General features: G+C 37.8%; 1 protein-coding gene across 8 annotated transcripts in view; it reads left to right on the top strand.

The window, feature by feature from the left end:
• The window catches only part of NCK1 (NCK adaptor protein 1), a 76,598-nt gene that overhangs the window by 3,903 nt on the left and 59,829 nt on the right, over positions 1 to 12,866 (top strand). Inside the window, exon 1 of one of the 8 annotated variants that reach the window (XM_072792630.1) lies at positions 4,025 to 4,120. The exons of the other annotated variants lie outside the window; for them this stretch is intronic. The gene's annotated coding sequence lies outside the window, so the exon portion shown is untranslated. Of the gene's footprint in view, positions 1 to 4,024; positions 4,121 to 12,866 lie in introns of those variants that run through there. 8 annotated transcript variants of the gene reach the window in all.

The raw sequence follows: 12,866 nt of genomic DNA, 5'->3' as shown, positions 1-12,866 counted from the left end.
TTTTTTTTTTTTGGTTGTTTATAATGACTTGGTTTTTGTTTAAATCTAAAATAAACTGTGGAAACACTTTTTTTTGAAATTGTATTTAAGTACTGCTGAAATGGACATAAGTATGGTATGAATAATTTCTGCTTTTGTTGAAACCGACCAATTGAATAAAGCAGTGAGAATAGGTTTTTAAAAAACAGATGCATCTGAAAAGCTTTTTTGTTGTTGTTTTTTTAAGACTCAGCCTTCTAAAAATTTCAGTATGTACTTATATCGTGTTGTATTTAGATCAACATAGATAATTGATATAACAAAGAATTTAATATGCCCATATTTTTTGAGCATTCCAGCAAAACAAAAATTTATATTTACTACAAAAACATTCTATTAATTAAACAAGACATTGGAGATTTTTCCTTAGAAATTCTTGATTGCTTCCGGGTACTACATGTTCTTGTATAACTTTTTGTTTGTTTGTTTTAAGATTTTAATTTATTTGAGGGATCCCTGGGTGGCGCAGCGGTTTGGCGCCTGCCTTTGGCCCAGGGCGCAATCCTGGAGACCCGGGATCGAATCCCACGTCGGGCTCCTGGTGCATGGAGCCTGCTTCTCCCTCTGCCTGTGTCTCTGCCTCTCTCTCTCTCTGTAACTATCATAAATAAATAAAAATTAAAAAAAAATTTAAAAAAAAAGATTTTAATTTATTTGAGAGAGACAGAGATAGTGAGAGCATGAGCAGGGAGGAGAGGGAGAAACTGCAGGGAGCAGGACTGGGAGCTCCATCCCAGGACTCCTGAATCATGACCGGAGCCAACGGCATGCACTTAACTGACTGGCATGCACTTAACTGACTGAGCCACCTGGATGCCCCAACATTTTTTATTTTTAGAAACGTTTAGAATACTTTGTGTACAGACCCTTCTCCCCAGAATTCTGCTGCCCTGGAAGTCAGTTACTTGAATTTTCCTATCCATCCCCCCATTTATTTTCCATTATTTTTTTTCTTTTAAAGATTTTTTTTTTTTAAGATTTTATTTAGAGAAAGAGAGAGGCAGAGACACAGGCAGAGGGAGAAGCAGGCTCCATGCAGGGAGCCCAACAAGGGACTCGATCTCGGGACTCCAGGATCATACCCCGGGCTGAAGGCGGTGCTAAACTGCTGAGCCACCAGGGCTGCCCTAAAGATTTTATTTTTAAGTAATATCTGCACACAGTGTGGGGCTCAAACTCATGACCCTGAGAACAAAAGTTACCTGCTCTAAGACTGACTGAACTATCCAGGCACCCCTCCATATTCTTAAAAAGACCTATAAGGAGGCCATCCACAACTTGAGTTTTACCTACTTCAGTTGCATCTCTTGCCATTTTCCCTTTCCCCTACTTTTGCCTTCAATAGCCAGGTGTTTTTCTTTCTTTCTTTTTTTTTTTTTTAAACCTTGGAACGTGGGAACATGCTCTTTCCTCTGGGCAGATGGCTCCCTTAGGTTAATTAGTATTAAGTTTGGCTGCTGGTAATAAAAAAAAAAAGCCAACTAATTTCTCACACCAGAGAAATCCAGATTTTGCATGGTACCCATTTACTTAAATTTATTCCAGGTGTTATTTTTCCCCTAGTAAAAATAATTCTGAAATAAAGATCTTTGTGTATAAGGCCTTAGATTTTTTTTCCCTTTGATTGATTCCTGTTTTGAGATGGTACAATTGAAAATGTCATCAATTTATTTAAAAACTCGTTAGAGAAAGTTTCATTAAATTTTTTAAAATAGCAAAGTACACAAATTTCATTGTATAGCTCAGTGAGTTTTTATATTTGTCAACATACCCATCACCCACATCAAGGTAAAGAACATTTCCAGTGCTCCAGAAAGCTCTGTTTCCTCTCAATCCCTGTTTCCTATCCTCAAAAGTTAATCACTGTTCTGACCTATATTACTATAAGTTATTTTTGCCTGTTTTTGAGCTTAATGGAACCATACAGTATATACTTTTGTGGGTAACTATGTTTGCTTAATATTGTGTTTGTTAGATTCACCTATGATGTTGGGTGTAGAAGTTGGTCTTTTTTACTGATAGTAGTAGTCTTTTGGGTGAAATAGACAATTAAAAAAGACTTCATTAATGAATATTTGGTTTGTAGTTTTTTAGCTATTGTGAATAAAGCTGCTATATACATTTACTTACAAGTCTTCCAGTGAACATACACATTCATTTCTTTTGGGTATGTATACCTGAGAGTATAGTTAATTGTTTCTTTGTCTATCAATTTTAAACCTGCTAGGAGCAGCTGTCTTGTCCATAGTACTTTTCTGGGATTTCTCTCTTTACTATAAGACTAAGTGACTCCCCTTGCCTTTCTTCTGTGTTAAATCTCTTATTTCCTGTGAATCATGTAGGTTTTGTTTGTTTATTTGTTTTTAGTTTGACCCCTCCTTTGGCAGAATATATCCCATAGTAGATTCCTGTGAAAGGCTGAGATCTTAGATTAATAAAATGCCCTCTTTTTTTGGAGGGGAGCTCTTTTCATGTTATTTTGCTGGGTAATGAATTCTAGGTTGGAAATAATTTACTTTCAGAATTCTGAAGGCATTTCTATTGTTTCTGGTTTGTGATCCTTTTGAAAATTTTGAAAACATTCTGATTCCTGATCCTGATTTTTTTTTTTTTTTTTTGCTTTTTTGGAATTTTGTATCTCATATTGTGAAATTTCATGATGGTACATCTGTTATTGTGCGTTTTCCTGGATATTCATTGTGCCCTCCAGAGCTGCAAAATTATGTTGGTCCGTTCTGGGAAATTTTCTTGAATTATTTCATTGATGGTTATATTAGTCTGCTAGGGCTGCCATAACACAATACCACAGGCTGGGTGGTTTAAACAATAGAAATTTATTTTCTGACAGTTCTGAATGCTAAGAAGTTTGAGATCAAGGTCCTATTGGGGTTGGTTCCTGATGAGATCTCTCCCTGGCTCGTAGACAGCTGCTTTTTCATTGTGTCCTTACAAAGCCTTTCTGTATAGAGTTACCTCTCTTCCTCCTCCTTTCCTTATGAGGATACCAGTTCAATTGGATTAGGGCCCCACCCTTATGACACCTCATTTAACCTCACCTCCTAAAGTCCCCGTCCTTAAATACAATCACCTTGGGGATTGGAGCTTCAACGTGACTGGGATGGTCAGGGAGATACAGTTCAGTCTATGACAATAGTTTCTTCTCCTTCCTTTTGTTTCTTCCTCTGAAGATTTTCTGTTATTTCTGCTAGTTCTGTTTGTATCTCAGACTATCCCTTTGGTATTTATTTTTCGTCTTTGTTTTTCATCTCCTAGTCTTTTTGCTCCATATCATATGAGAGGTTTTGTTAATTTTATTTCCTAAGCCTTCTGTTGAATTTTTCATTTTTGCCAGCAAGATTTTGATTTCCCAAGAACTCCTTTTGTTCTCTAAAAATTCTTTTTTATAGAGAGCATCCTTTCCTAGTTTCAGAGATACATTTTCTTCTCTAATTTTTGAGGGTATAAAAATGTCTTTTTTTTTTTTAACCCTTGTTTCTTAAAGATTCTCTTTCTAAATTGGTTGCTAGTTTTTATGTTGGAGGCTTACTTCAGGGGTCAGTAATTCTTGGATGTTATCTTAAGATTGAAAGCTTGACTTGACGGGGTCTTAAGGACTTGGAACTTCATTGCATGGTGGTCCAAGTGAGCTATTTTTTTGAGAAAACTGTTGTTTGGGAGTTATTTCCTCTTGCGGGAAAACACAGTCTTTTTGAGGGCTGAAGGTTTGATTGCCCCCCCCCCCCCCCCCCGTGTGTGTGTGTGTGTGTGTGTGTGTGTGTATATATGAGTATGTGAGGGACTGGATTTCTCATTCCCCACTTTTTTTTAGGGTACACAGATTTTTGGTTATATCTGGTGACCCCCAGTTCAGATTTGTGTAGCCAACTATCAGGAAGATTTGGAGAGGAAACTTCTAAGGTTTTAACCACTTAACTTTCACCTAGTCTTCTTTATTTAACCCCTCCTTTTCTCAATTTAAGCAGTAGCAGGTGCTGCCAGTTCCTGACTCTTGAAGATTCCAGGATATAAATTGGGTTTTTCAACTCCTGAGTTAGGCGTCACCTTTCTGGAAATCACTGAGGTAGTTACCAGTTGTCTATCTTTTTAGGTTACAAAAATTTGTTGCTATTGTTTGCTTTCCTGTATATATTGCCTTCTGGGTTAATTTCCTTAAAAAACAAACAAAAAAACAAAGTTTAAATCCACTATTTTAATTGGACCATCCCCAAAACCTTATTTGTACTGCCCTGAGCTAAGAATGATTTTACAATTTTAAAGAGTTATAAGAAGAATATGTGACAGAGGTGTGTGGCCCACAAAGCCTAAAATATTTACTATCTGACCTTTTAGAGAAAAAGGTGCCTAACTCTGTCCTTGTTATTAAGTTTCTGATTTCTTTTAATAAAGCTGTTTCTGGACTACTACTTTACTCCCACTCAAGCTTCAGTTTGTAATCTTGGAACTTCCTGAAGCTCTTTGTTTTAATTTAGACATATTGTGGAAGTTATGACTAAGAATTAGTAGGTTATACTCAATTATAAGAAATATGAAATATTTTTAATATAAAACCTCAAAGAGGGGCAGCCCGGGTGGCTCAGCGGTTTAGCGCCGCCTTCAGCTCAGGGCCTGATCATGGAGACCCGGGATTGAGGCCCACTCCCTACATAGAGCCTGCTTCTGTCTCTGCTTCTCTCTCTCTCTCTCTCTCTGTGTCTCTATGAATAAAATAAACAGAATCTTTAAAAAACCAAAAAAACCTCAAAGAGTAGGATAAGCAAAATGTTGAAGAAATAAGTCATGGAACATACTATATATATGGTTGCATTGTTCTTTGTCTTGTCATGTAAGTGCAGAATTTAGGCATGTGTACTGTGAAGAATGAGCAAAGGGGCAGTTGTCATACTGACAACTGAGTCATTTTCATCAGCCCTCTCTAGTTAGTAAATCATATCTGGCAGAATAATTTGGTTCTAGGCAGGAAGTTGTTCTAGGCAGTAATACATATACAAATATATCTGTATAAGTGTGTGTTTATACATATATACAGATACATGTGAAATTGTATTTTTCTACCTGATGTCAGAAATGTGAGGGAGAATTAAGCCACATACCAGAGTGGGAGAAATGGGATTACATTGTTAGAAGAAAAAAATAAAATGTCTTTTCCTTTTAGTTCTAGCTGCCAAAAAACTCAAGTTATGTTTAGTCTTAATTGTATGAACAGTCTCATCACAGATTTTTTTGTAAAATTATCTTTCATTTCTCTAAATGATGTCTTTAGTATTTATCACTGTTATTTTTTAATATGTGTATTCCAGAATTGTTTCTGTGGCTATACAGGCTCATGCTCACTTTAAAAAGAATAAGATCATATGCTACATTTATTTTCTAATTTAGAGATTGTGGAGTCAGCTTAAATTCCAGTATAGGCCTCATCACTGTTTGGACTTAGCCTTAATAAGCCTCATTTTTCTCCTTTGTAATATGGGGATGATACCTAATCAAAGGATTATTGTAAGGTTTAAATGAGGATTTATAAATCCATTTGACTGCTAAGTAGTGTTGGTGCACAAAGAACTTTGGAGTCACTTTTATTTATTTTTTTTAAATTTTTATTTATTTATGATAGTCACACAGAGAGAGAGAGAGAGAGAGAGAGAGGCAGAGACACAGGCAGAGGGAGAAGCAGGCTCCATGCACCGGGAGCCCGACGTGGGATTCGATCCCAGGTCTCCAGGATCGCGCCCTGGGCCAAAGGCAGGCGCCAAACCGCTGCGCCACCCAGGGATCCCTGGAGTCACTTTTAGATGTAAAATAACCGGTTTCGAAATCATTTTTTTTTTTTAAGATTTTATTTTTTTCATGAGAGAGATAGAGAGAGAGGTAGAGATATAGGCAGAGGGAGCAGCAGGCTCCCTGTAGGGAACCTGATGTGGAACTCCATCCCAGGACTCCGGGATCACAACCTAAGCCAAAGGCAGTGCCTGTGTCTCTGCCTCTCTCTCTGTCTCTCTCATGAAATAAATAAAGAAAATCTTAAACACACACATACAGAAACAAAGCCAGTTGCTCAACCACTGAGCCACCCAGGTGCCCCTCAAAATACTGTTTTTAATGTTGCTGTCTCCAGAGTGCTGTTTAGAAAAACATCAGTTTATACTTTTACCAACAAATCGTGTTCCTTAACAGCATTATTATTCTAATTTTTGCCAACCTGGTAAGCAAAAAACTGACAGAACTAAAAGAATTCGATAAATCCATAAGCTAACATATGAGATATTTTAGCATACCCTCTCTGTATAATCAGTAGAACACTAAGACAAAAAATCAAAAGATTTGAACAACATAAGTAACAAATGAGTCTAATTGATATGCATAGAACATTTCACCCAGCACTTGCAGAATACAGATTTTTTTTTCCATTGCCTGTGGAAATTTTCCCCAATTGACATATGCTGGACCTTAAAAAAACATGGAAATAATTAATTCTAGAGTATGTGCTCTGATATGTTGGAGTTAAGCCCGAAATTAATTATAAAAAATAACTAGAAAATTGTTAGTGGAAACTAAATAATATACTCCTAAGTAAGTAACCCAAGAATTAAAGTAATAACATGCACGAAGCTATTTTGAACTGAGTGATGAAAATATGATATAACAAGGGATATATAGATAAGTCGTAGTTAAAGCAAAGTGCAGAGCTTAAGACATATGTGTTAGAATAAAGGATAAAAATAATTGAAAGGAGGGATGCCTGGGTGGCTCAGTGGTTGAGCATCTTCCTTTGGCTCAGGGCGTGATCCTGGAGTCCTGGGATTGAGTTCCGCATCAGAGTCCCCACAGGGAGCCTGCTTCTCCCTCTGCCTATGTGTCTGCCCCTCTCTCTGTGTCTCTTATGAATAAATAAAATCTTAAAAAAAAAAAAAGTTCAGTCCTAAACTGGAAGTAGGATAAATGGAAATGAATCCTCAGGCTCTTGGATTGGCAGCATCAGGTACTTTTGTTGAAGAAGGGGTGAGAATGGTGCTAAAAATAAATTGCTTGAAAGTCTGTTTAAGTAGCAGCTCAATCATAATAGCCAAAAGGTAGAAACACACAAATGTCCATCAGTTGATAAATGGGTAAATGAAATGCAAATCCACATAATAGAATACTATTTGGAATACATGGAATGAAGTTTTGATACTATTTTAACATGAATGAACCTTGAAAACATGCTAAATGAAAGAAGCCAGGCCACAAGACAATATATTTATGATTCTATCTGTATGAAATGTCCAGAAAAAGCAAATATATAGAGACAGTAAAGTAATGGTTGCCTAGGGCTGGGAGTAGGGGAGATTAGAAGGAGATTGGAAATGACTGCTCAAGGGTATGGGTTTCTTTTTGGTAGGATGAAGATGTTCTAAAATTCATTGTAGTGATGTTTGCACAACTCTTTAAATATACTAAAAACCATTGACTTGTACACTTTAAATGGGTCAGTTGTATGGTATGTGAGTTATATCTTAATAAGCTTTTACAAATAAAAAAGGGATAAAAGGTTGCTCAAACCTAGATCTCTTCATCAATTTGTATAGCTGAGTCCTTGGCCTCTTTACTGTGTTAGCAGAAGACTGAAGATTTATTCTCTGTAGAGGACAAACCAGAGTGTCTCTGAGACAGGGGTGGGCACTAAATATAATTGAAGACCAGGTGTTCTACAAAAAACTTGTGAATTAGGTAAATATACTCAAAGTTGAGACCCTTACCAAGGCCTCTTCTCCTATATTGCTCCCAGGATTCTGACAATCAAGTAGCAACTTAGAGGATGTTTCTCTTAAATAGTCCAAGGGGAGAAATTACGTTATCTACAATCAGCTTTTAGAGCTCTACTTTTATTTTTTAATCCATAAGCATTTATTTAGCAACTATGAAATGTAAACTTTATGCTCAGTGATCTGGGGAATATCAAAGACATAGAAGGCTCTTGTTTTGCAGGACAGATTTTGTCCCCCGATGAAAGGTTTGACCAGCATAGCTACTCTGCTAGTGGATTGATAACAGCCTTTTCTCCAACTAAAGGCAGTGCCTAATAACATTTCCTTCAGTGGCTAGTGATTTGAAATGGCTGCTGTTATAGACCAGCAGAACTTCTGAGATCTTGTTTCCAATTCCTCTTGAGTCTGCTGATCAATCACATGCAACTTCTACACACTGTCCAAGAGCACAACTGTATGTAAGTTTATCCAAGTAAAGTTAATGAGGTGAAGATGATTTTGGTTATAAGTAACGTGTATTACTCCCAATTAATCTTTTACCCAATAGCACATGAGTAACATCTCCTCTGCAGAATTCAAGCATGGTATTCACGTAATTTTGTATTGCCACAAAGTGCCAGGCCAGCAAGGGAACACGGGAAAAATCTGTCCGTAGGAAAGAGTCATCCATACTTTCAGAGATTGTTTCAATCCAGTGACCAGTATCTTTGTTAAGAATGCCGAGACCAAGGAAAACTGTGATGGGCAGATCTGTATTGAGTGGCTCAATACACCAAACCTCACCCTTGGAACCACTGAACAGATCCTAGATTCACATGTTCTCACTCTCATCATTCTATTAAATGTCAATTCAAGGGATACCTTGTTGGCTTAGTTGGTTAAGCGTCTGCCTTCAGCTCAGATCATGATCCTGGAGTCCTGGGATTGAGCTCTGCATTGGACTCCCTGCTCAGCAGGGAATTTGCTTCTCCCTCTGCCCCTCCCCCATCTCCTGCTCTTTCTCATTCACTCACTCTCTCTCAAATAATTAAAAAAAAAGAATCTTTAAATGTCAATTCAAAAACAGCCTCTGCTGTCATTGCAAATTGTTAAGAATTGCATCATCTATAAACTTAATATACAATGTTGTTCCTGGAGGATGAACATCCATTATTGATCTTAGAAGTTTTCCACTGGCCAGATCCCACATTATGATACGTCCTTTAGCAAAGCCACAGAGACGTCTTGAGTAGTCATTGTTACTGAGGACAGAGATGGCTCCATACAGACCTCCAACACCTGTGTTACCCAGGCAGTCACAAAGCTTGATTCTGATCACATATTAAAGCCAATCCATGAAATGTACTTATGGCTATCAGATTGGATTCTGCAGTTGCAGTAGGCAAGCCAGCATCCACTTTTTCAACTAGAGACATTATCTGGGCAGAAATTCCCCTCAAAAGTGAATGTTATATAACTGACACATGGAGTGAAAAAGAATCTGGTAATTTCTTCTTTTTAAGTTCATGCTGTCACCACTATCTAGAATTGCCACAGGGGAAGTATCATAGGAGTGAGAATCTATAGTATCAATGTTTAACAATGATCCTCAAGAACGAAAGGCTCCTCTTCATCATCAGTCTTACTGAGTATCCTTTCCAGTGTTGGAGGAGTATCAGCTTGAGGAATATCAAACTCCTTGTCATCAGTCAGATCCTTTTTGAACTCTAGTTCCTTGTCCAGATCTATGTAAGAGAATTTTGAAAGCAAAGCTTCAAGATTGAAAGACTTATTCACCTCTTAAGTAGTCTTGGTGTAGAGGCTCTGTTCCACATTTTCACAGTCTGGTTCATTTTCAATATTTACTTTTAATAGTAATTCAATCCAAGCAAGTTTTTGTTTGCTTTGTTTTGTTTTGATATTTGGCTTTAGATCATGACGACCTGAATGATGATCTCTGAGCTTGCAGTCATTCTAGCCCAGGACTTTTTATTTTATTTGTTTTAAATAATCTCTATGCCAGGTGTGGAGCTTAAACTCCCCACCCTGAGATCAGAAGTCACATGCTCTACCAGGTAGGCTGCCCTTAGGGCACTACTTTTAAATATGAGCGGACAATCAAGGATTACCAGGGTTCACAAAGGAAAGCTTTTAATATAAGAAACCAAAAAAGAAAAATTCATTATAAAGAATTCTTGAAAATTAGAACATAATAGTATAAAACACTCCATAGAAGAAAGGAAGTTGAAGTAGAGGAAAATAGGTTATAAAAAGATAGAAGGTCAGTCCAGGAGGTCAACTTACATCTAAGAAGTGCCAGTGAAAACAGAGAAAAGAGTGAAGAAGAAATATAAGTGAAAGAAGAAAAAGCCCCAGAGTTGATGAACCATCATTTTGCATATTGAGAGGCCCTTGGGTACTCAGGAAAATGGAGGAAAATAAATACATTCTTTCAGTCTGGGACTAGTCAGAAAAATGGAGACCATACCACTTATTATAACAATTTAATACAATGAATTGTTTAGCCATGTTATGGCTTGAATTGTGTCATCCTCAAAAAGATATGTTGAAGTCCTAGCCTTCAAGCACCTCAGAATGTGACCTTGCTTGGAAATAGATCCTTTACAGAGGTAATTAAGTTAAAGGGAGAACAGTAGAGTGTGCCCTAATCCAATATGAGTGGTATTCTTTAATAACAGTGGAGGAATTTACACACAAATTTGGACACAGACAGAAGATGGCCATCTGTAAGCCAAGGAATGCCTAAGGCTACCAGAGGCTAGGAGAGAGGCCTGGAACAGATACTTTCCTAGTATCCAATTTCCTAGTATTGCAATTCTTCCTCACAACTATGAGATGAATTTTTATGCTAAGCCACCACAGGTTGTGTTTCTTTGTTACAGCAGCCCTCAGAAACCAATACACCAGATAATTGGGAGAACTGAAAAGGCAATAAGGGAGCACTCAGGTATCATAGAGATAGTAACTATGGGAAGTAAATACTAGCCCCAAGGGCTGGGAGAGCAAAGAGGGATATTGGGATTATTTAGAAATATGAAGAGTGGCCCGGAGGAGCTGAAACTCAGGCTTCTGAGGAGTTGTTGCATGCTCAGAAAGTAAAGGTATTTTAGGAAATGTGATGATGGTGCTCTGTGAATGGCAGGAAAAACATAAAAGCAAAACATTACAACTGGAGCCAACTGTTGTTGCTGGAATCTTTGCAATTGCCAGTGAAGGTTGTTGGCTGATGGTTGATGCTGACCTGAAGGAGTTTCTCCCTGTTCCTCCTTTAGTCTTCTAGTGTCTTTCTTGTGACCTTTATTGACTCTCCACATCTAATAGGGAGTCAGCCAGCAAAGGAGAAATGTGATTTATAGAGTTCCAGTCCCCCACTGTTACAAAGCAGAGTAGAGAAGTGGGTTTGAAGCCAGGGACAATAACTTACTAGTACACATAGACACTGAGGTATGTCAGTGTCTATGTGTACTAGAAATTTTGAAATAACATAAGACAAAAAAGATCCTGTAAACTTCCAGGAGTGGGGGAAATGGGTCACATTACAGAGATTGAGTATTCTCAATTGCAGCCTCACAAGCTGGGAAGAACCTATGTGTTTTGTGGTTTCCTTTGTTTGGACCACTGTTTTCCAAGGTGGCTGTACCATTTTACATTCCATCAGCAGTGTATGAGGGTTCTGGTTTTTCTCTTGCTTTTTGAATCTAGACCACATTACTTTCTGACTGACTTCAAAAATTTCCGTGGCTGGCCTTTTTGGGGATAATCTCACAACTGTGTCTTTCTCCAGTCTTCTTTCACCAATTCTTGCTATTCATTGTGTCACAAAAGATTAGAGATGAAAGGATGAAAGGAGCTACAATTATGGAAGTTAAGCCATTAATCAGTTTTGCAACTGATAAATAAAATGTGAGGGAGATTTGACCCAGTTATAGAGTGACATTGTCAACATTAGATACCTTCCTATGAATATAACTTTCATTTTATTAAGTCATTGTGTTTCCCATTTATGTATCCAAAACTCTTTACCTGTCTTAACTAGGTCTTCTCCCCATCATGTACTCTAAATTAGTCTAAAAGCAAGGAGTTGTGTGCAACTTTATTGCACACAACTTTATCATTTAACAGGTGGTCCTAGGGAACAAGAATAAGGGACCAGAGTAAATGGAGTAGGAAAAGAAAAAAAGCAGTATAAGAATGTATTATTGGGATGCCTGAGTAGCTCAGTGGTTGAGCATCTGCTTTTGGCTCAGGGCCTGATCTCTGGGTCCTGGGATTGAATCCCACATTGAGCTCCTCTCAGGGAGCCTGCTTCTACCTCTGCCTATGGTCTCTGCCTCTCTCTCTGTGTCTCTCATAAATAAATAAATCTTTAAAAAAATGTATTATTTAGTTACTGCTATGGCAACAAGGGTTCAATTCTCGTGGAACTTCTGAGGATCTAGATGCTCCTCAAATTGTCTTATGGATGGACAGGAGTAAACTGTTATCTGCTCTTGTTTTCTATCAGTTCGCAGTTGCCCTAGTGGTGTAAATTCTTTCACCCTCCCTTCACCACTTTAGGACCCCACAGAAGAGTCAGTCAAGTGTGTTGGTTCCCCGTGGTGCCTTACTTCATTGCCTCAAGAAAGCCCAGGGCAGAAAGCAAATTAATCATAGTGAATTTTGCTTGGGAAGTAAGTCAAAACTTACCTGGAACCATTAACCTAGGTTAGCACAAGTGTGGTAGTCAGAATAATGGTCTCTCAAAGATCCTAATCCTCTAAACCCATTAATATGTTAACTTTGCATCACAAAAGGGATTTTGTAGATAGTGAGATTTTCCTGGATTATTTTTTCCTAGATTATCTAAGTGGGCCCTGTGTAATCACAAAGAGCTTTATTTTAAAAGAGGGAGGTAGGAATGTCAGTCCAAAAAAGAGATTTGATGATAGAAGCAGAGATCATGATGTGGCATGGGGTCAAGGGATACAGGCAAGGCAGCCTCTAGAGGTTGGAATAGGTAAGGAATGGATTTTCCCCTAAAGCTGAAGGAATGCAGGCTTTGGTTTTTAGTTCTATGAAACCTGTTTT

This window comes from Canis lupus, chromosome 22 (genome assembly GCF_048164855.1).
Source record: "Canis lupus baileyi chromosome 22, mCanLup2.hap1, whole genome shotgun sequence".
In the NCBI taxonomy this organism is placed as follows: Eukaryota; Metazoa; Chordata; class Mammalia; order Carnivora; family Canidae; genus Canis; species Canis lupus.
This window is presented reverse-complemented; position numbering and strand designations above follow the sequence as displayed.